Source organism: Rhinolophus sinicus, chromosome 17 (assembly GCF_057876585.1).
Source record: "Rhinolophus sinicus isolate RSI-liver-muscle chromosome 17, RSI-T2T, whole genome shotgun sequence".
NCBI lineage: Eukaryota > Metazoa > Chordata > Mammalia > Chiroptera > Rhinolophidae > Rhinolophus > Rhinolophus sinicus.
The window spans coordinates 195,402,909-195,409,154 of NC_142517.1; positions in this window are offsets into that span (position 1 = coordinate 195,402,909).

The following is a 6,246-nucleotide window of genomic DNA, read 5'->3' on the forward strand; positions in this document are numbered from 1 at the left end:
GAGCATGGTGGACACAAGAGGAGTAACTCGGTCTCCCCCTCCCTCTCACCCCTCAACTAGCCCAGGCCCAGGCTGGAGGGAGAAGCATTTTCTTATTAGCCAACTGGATACATACAGTGCCCACGAAATTCTTCCCAAGCTTTGGGAAATGGCTGTCTGCTGGTGTCTAAGTACCACGTAGGGTGTGTTTGTGTGTGTGTGTGTGTGTGTGTTTATGTGTTGTGTACTTGCAGGAGGAACATTAGGCTCAGTGAGTTTCAGAGACTGGCCCTTGGAGGAAACGCTCCGTCTGAAAATTTTGCCTGGTGACCCTAAGATGTCCCGGGGTGGGATTTTTAGATGGAAGGAAGGCAGATTGGAGCAATACTTTCCCTCCACATCCTTTTAAAGCGGCATTTCTGTTGGGCAGGGCCACATCTTTGGAGGGAATGAATGGGTGACAGTCCAGAAAGACACCCTGTTATAAGGTTAGTTGGCACACAGGCACATCCCAAGCCTATGAGGTGACAGGGCCACAGGACTTGCTCTGAAGAGATTCTGACCAGAACCTTATGATCCCATTTGAAATCTCAGATAATCTCTTCAGACACTATGGACCCCTTCTTTCCTTAGTGAAATGAAAGAAAGCTAGTCTTAAAAGAAGGAATGTGGCGATTTTAGTTTCTCTGGAAATTGACCTGGACAGGTTGGGACCTCACAGCCAGGCCCAAGAGATGCTGCTGGGGAGAAGCAGGGGTGGGAGGGTTACATTTCCCTTCATCCCTTTAGAAGCGCTCTAACTTTCCTTGGGAGAAGGGGCTGCATTTCATGAAGTTTGCCACTAGACTGCACCCTTATCTATGATAAGAATTCTTTCTGCAAGGACTGTTTTAAGAGAATATTTCTCTTGCTGGTTTGGTTCAGGAGCAATTCTCTCTATGCTGTTAACACCCCTAGGTCCTGATCTCTTTTCTCACTTATCAATTTGCCGAAAGGCACATCTTTAAAAACAACAAAAACAAACAAACACACAAAAAAAACGAGGCTAAAAGTTTAAAGTTATTTTCTCTCCTCCGTATTGCCAGAGGGGTTTTAGATGTTGGCTGGGCAAAGGAGGAGGCACCGTGTGTAATGATTAAAAAAAAAAAACCACAACAAAAAAAGCAGTGAGGCTCCTTGTCATTTCTTCTCGCCTCTCATGAGGCTTGGTAAAGTAGGGGGAAAATTAATATTTAAAAATTTGGTTGAAATAGTTGAGGAGTGACGGCGGTCATGTGTTATTTCCCCTTTTGTGTCAAGTCCAAACTAGCAGAGTGGCCGGCCGAACAGTGTTCAGGATGGATTCTGGCCCCTGCTCTTACTTTTGCACCAACTCAGCAAAGCAGACCCCAGGCACGCTGGTAGCATTTCGGATGGTGGGGAAATTGTGGTGCTCCTTCCAGAGAAACATGAGTTGCCTCGTTCCAGCCACCCTCTATTCTGAGAAGGGCGGCCTCCGGTGACGCGTCTTTTTGTCTAGCCGACTTCCAGTGGCTAGAAAATAAAATGTGTGAGGACAGGTAAAAGGAAGAAGGGGTGATTCATAGAGAAGACAAAAAGGGTAGTGAGAAGAAAGGAGGAGACTGTGGCAGGAGCCGGTCCTTGGGGTAGGGCAGCAGAGGGGGGCCATGGAGAGAGGGTACTCTGCAGTTCCGTAAGTGTTGAGTGACCGTTCTGCCTCTCCACTTAGAACTGAGCTTATGTCATGAGGGATTGCAAGCTGACGGGTCATCAGGTCGGCTCCCTGGGAGGGCACAAGAAAGAATTCTCAGTAGCCTGGCGTTGTCTTAGTAATTTTGTCCAAAGATGGGATACTGGCTGGATGGGTTTGGTAGTAAGAGACATTATGTATGAGAGTGGAGTGGGAAGATCTGTAATGGGAAGTTGGGTAGGGGGATGCCCAGGAGCCTTTCCTGATTCCATTGCCCCCTCCTCCATTTTGAAGGCCTAGATCTGTTCACAATCACCTTCAGAAGATTGCTTTTGGAAAAAATAGTTTGCATCAATGCGTTTAATTGGGAGGGGCTCATTTATTCCTGCCAGATGCACAAGTCAGAGGCCAGGTTCCCTTTCCTCCTTCACTGCCACGAGCTTCCCGGCTCTGGCATATTTGAGTTTTGATGACTTACAACCACATCTTTCTTGGAGAAGTAAGAAGTTAAATATCATCTGCTTTGTCCCGTTGCCCAGAGATCACCCCTCCTCATTCCTTGAAAAGATTAACTGGATATCAAAACCAAAATTTAAGATACACAACCGAGTAAAAGATGTGTGCTTTTATACGCACAACTTTCCAAAGGGTGTAAACATTTTTGTTTTATAAAGCTTGAGTCCTTTCCTCTGATTATTTTCAAGGCAAGCTTGATGCCTGATAAAATGGATTGGGAATGCTAGCCTTTTAATAGGACATAAAATATCATGGATTCCTCTGGTTGGAAAGGAAAAGTGTCAGCTAAGAGTCTTCATTCACTCCTAGGCACTGCTCTCACGACTCTCAGACAGACTTACCTCCCTTTCCCCACAGTGAATAATTATGCTCTTTTACAGACCGTATGAGATTGACACCAGTCCCTTTCCCAGAGGCCAGCACACATCAGGCATACTTTTGCTGCCACCTCGTCCTGGTCCAAAATAAGGTACGGTGACCTTCAAGAAATAAAGTACCCAATTGCTCAGGTCCCTCCCTAGACAAGGGAAATTCAGCAACTTTGAGAGAAGAGCAGCTTAAGGCAGCTTTGTTGTAGTGACGTGACTGAAGGCTAGGTGGCAGAATAGATACATCATTTAAAACACACCTCCTTTCCAGAAGGGTGAGGAGCAGACACTGGTGGAAGTCTTTCACAATGCGGGTGGGGGTAGGGGAAGCAAACGCAGGGAGAGAGGGTCACATCCACAGCCTGTGAGTCCACTGTGTGCTGCACCCCTTGGCACTGCCCTTTGCCATGACAGCACCACTCCAGCTGGAGGTTGGGAAGGCCTCCCAGGCTCACCAGCGGCAATATTCATGGTCACCTTATCTTGGAAACGAGGTCCAGCCCAGAACTTGATTACTTTGGGTTCATCAAAGAATATCCTAAAGCTTCTCTGATGAATAGTTAGGATATGGTCTTTAGCCGAAGTGCATAAAAAATATCCTTTTTACATTTTAAAATGTTAATTATGGAATATTTCAAACATTCAAAGAGCAGAAGATAATATAACCGATCTCCTCTACTCACCACACACAGTTAACACATGTTAACATTTTGCCATTCTTGTTTGAAATTTTGTTCAAAAGAAATGCAGTGGTACAGAGACTCGCTCCCTTCCTGCTCTTAGCCCATGCTGGGCTTCCCTCCACAGAGGTAGCCATCCTCCAGAAGCAGCTTTGTATACTTTCTACACCATGTTTTTCTAGGTTTTACCATGAAGTTTCTCATAGAACAGAGTGATTTTTGAAGGTGGAGCCGTGTGCTACTTTAGAGTTAATTTTGTAGTGGTGCTTGCTATATGGTGGCAATTTAATGAGAGTCTAAATGGACCCTCCGGCTGACTTTAGAAGGAGCTGGAGCCAACTATGACTCAGAGTGATTTATGTTGCGATGTGAGCAATATATAAGTTAATAGTTTTAAGAGGTGATGTTTAGGAGGCTCCTGGAGCCATTCCAGAGAGAGATGGCAGAAGAAGGAAGGCTCCAGAAATACAGCTTCTGGTTGGAGGCCTCCTATCTTCTTGGATCCTGGGATTGTGGTGTGTTTCTACAATGGACAACCCCAGAGCTGTGTCTGAATTTTGGAAAGATGAGGTTAGCCAAGAAAAATTATGTGTTGTGAGTTAGAAGACAGTGCTGGTGGACCCAGATCTAGGAGGAGAGGGATGGGCAAAGTAGGGAAGACGGAGTTACATGGGACAGGAGGAAAGGGGAAGAGTGCTAACTGCTTGAAGCAGTTTAAGATCACATATTTGAGCTGTGAAAACGCCAAACAAAATCACACTGGAATCTGGGTTTCATTAAAGTTCAAGACGGAGAAGCGATAAGAGCTAGTTTAACACCACTAGCCCAAAGGGCAAATTTGTGTGAATTAGGAAACAGGGTCCTACCTCAAGACGCTTTACTTCTATTTTTCAGAAAGTTGTTATAAAACACAGATTTTGTTAGAACAAGAAATGTTACTACCCCTTGCAGGAAACTGTCACAATGAATGTACATATCTATAATGTCTACTGTGTGACAAAACTACTTAGGTGAGGCTCTTATTGTGCAGTGTACAGCCTGCACAGCTGTATGTGCTGGCTGGCCATGGTTGAAAGAGTTGAGCCTGTGGAAAGGATTGGTCCAGCAACATGGTCTGATCCATTACCAGGAAGCAGCTGACTCTCGCCATGTTCTTAGCTGGGCCAATCTACACTTTTGTGTCATTCTTTAGAGAAACTATGGTTTTCCATGCCCCCTGCCTTTGCACAAATTGTTCATTCTGATAGGAATGCTTTTCCCCTTTGTGCTGACTAGTGGACACTTAGTCATCGTTAAAGACCCAGATGAAATCACACCCACTTTGGAGGGTTTTCTTAACTATCATGTGCAATTCCCTAAGGGCACCTGGCTGGGTAGCAGCATTTATCCCATGTGATCTTCTGTGTCCTCATCAGTAAAATGGGGAGGGGGGATGATATTGCCTACCCCATAGGGTTGTTGTGAGCCTTGAATGAGGCAGTCTGTGTGAACCCCATTAGTGCTTAATCAATATTATCCACTGTAGCCCTATCTTCTCATTAGACTGAATGTTTTGAAGCACCCCAAGTTTTACTCATCTTAGTATCTTATTTCCACTTTTCTTTCTTTCCCGACTACTTGGCCATGAGCCCCTAGTACAGTTCCTAGCACGGAAGGCATTTAATAAATTATTTTTGAATTGGAAACATTTACCATCCCTTAATCATTCCAACATCTTCCTAAACACCTACTTATATTTCTGCATCCTTCTGACTGCTGGTAACGTCCATGTGGATGTGCTTCTGTTTTGTCCCTTTATACACGAGTCTGGCCAACCTTGACGTCTCGAATGTGAGTAATTCATGGACTCTTTTAAAATAACAATAAATTCCAATATACTCCTATTGTTGGACTAAAAATATATTAATTGTAGTGTAACCTAAATATGTACAAACATTAAGGTATACATTTCATAAGCTTATCTCAGTGTAAAAGCCAGCACATATATAAATAAACTCAATCAAAACTATAAACTCACAAAATACAAAATGACAATATTAATTTAATGTGTTTGTTGATGTTTCGTTGATGTTTTGCTGAAAAGAAATTACTACTCACATTGTGATTATGGTTTAACTGTTACGGTGCAAGTTTTTTGAGCTGGTAAGCACATGTTTGATGTCCTGTTTGATGATTTAATTCTCCCACTATTTTTTTTTTTTTCAACTACAGTGGAGTCGTGGTTTATACAGTGGTTAAATTCAGCTTGGAATACAAAAATTGAGTATAATCAAAAGTGCCCATGAAAACCCCTTAAATCACTTGCAAAATAAAACAGTACTGTGAAACCTTCACTTTCATAACATGGCATCATATCACCCAGGCTTCACTCAGCTCCTACACGTTGTGTCTCGGGATCAAGTCCACGTCTGCTCTTTAGCCCATTAGCAAATGACAATGAGAGTGGTGTGACTTGGCTTCTATGCCTTTGGAAATGGAGACTGTCCTCTAGAGCTGGATAGAAGGCTGAGATAAGGAAGCTACAGACAGCTGCGTGATAAGCCTTGGACAAAAAACACAAACAAACAAATAACAAGAATAAACAAACAAATAAAAACACAACACAAAGAACTATTATGGGTGTGTGTGTGTGTGTGGGGGGGGGGTTAGACTGGAGGTTGCACACAGAGATGGCACGAAAGTTGGCCTCCAATCTGTTGCTAAATGAGGAGGTAGGAGTTAGATACTACACTTGTCCTGCCGCTTGTGTAGACTTAACAAGAAAAGGCACCAATTTGACCACCAAGCGGAGAATGGAAGCATTTTAACCAAAGAGACAACTTGTTCAGGGCAAGGATGGAAAGGCTGAGTGAAGAGAGACATGGGATGTACCCAATTAGGGTGACTGGGTGTGGAGGGCAGGTGTCCCTGAGCCCCAGGCTTGACTACCAGTGTCCTTTTTCATGAAAGCACCTCCCCTTTGAGGAAGTTACTTAACCTTCCTTGGGTTCAATTTATTCTTCTGTAAAATGGG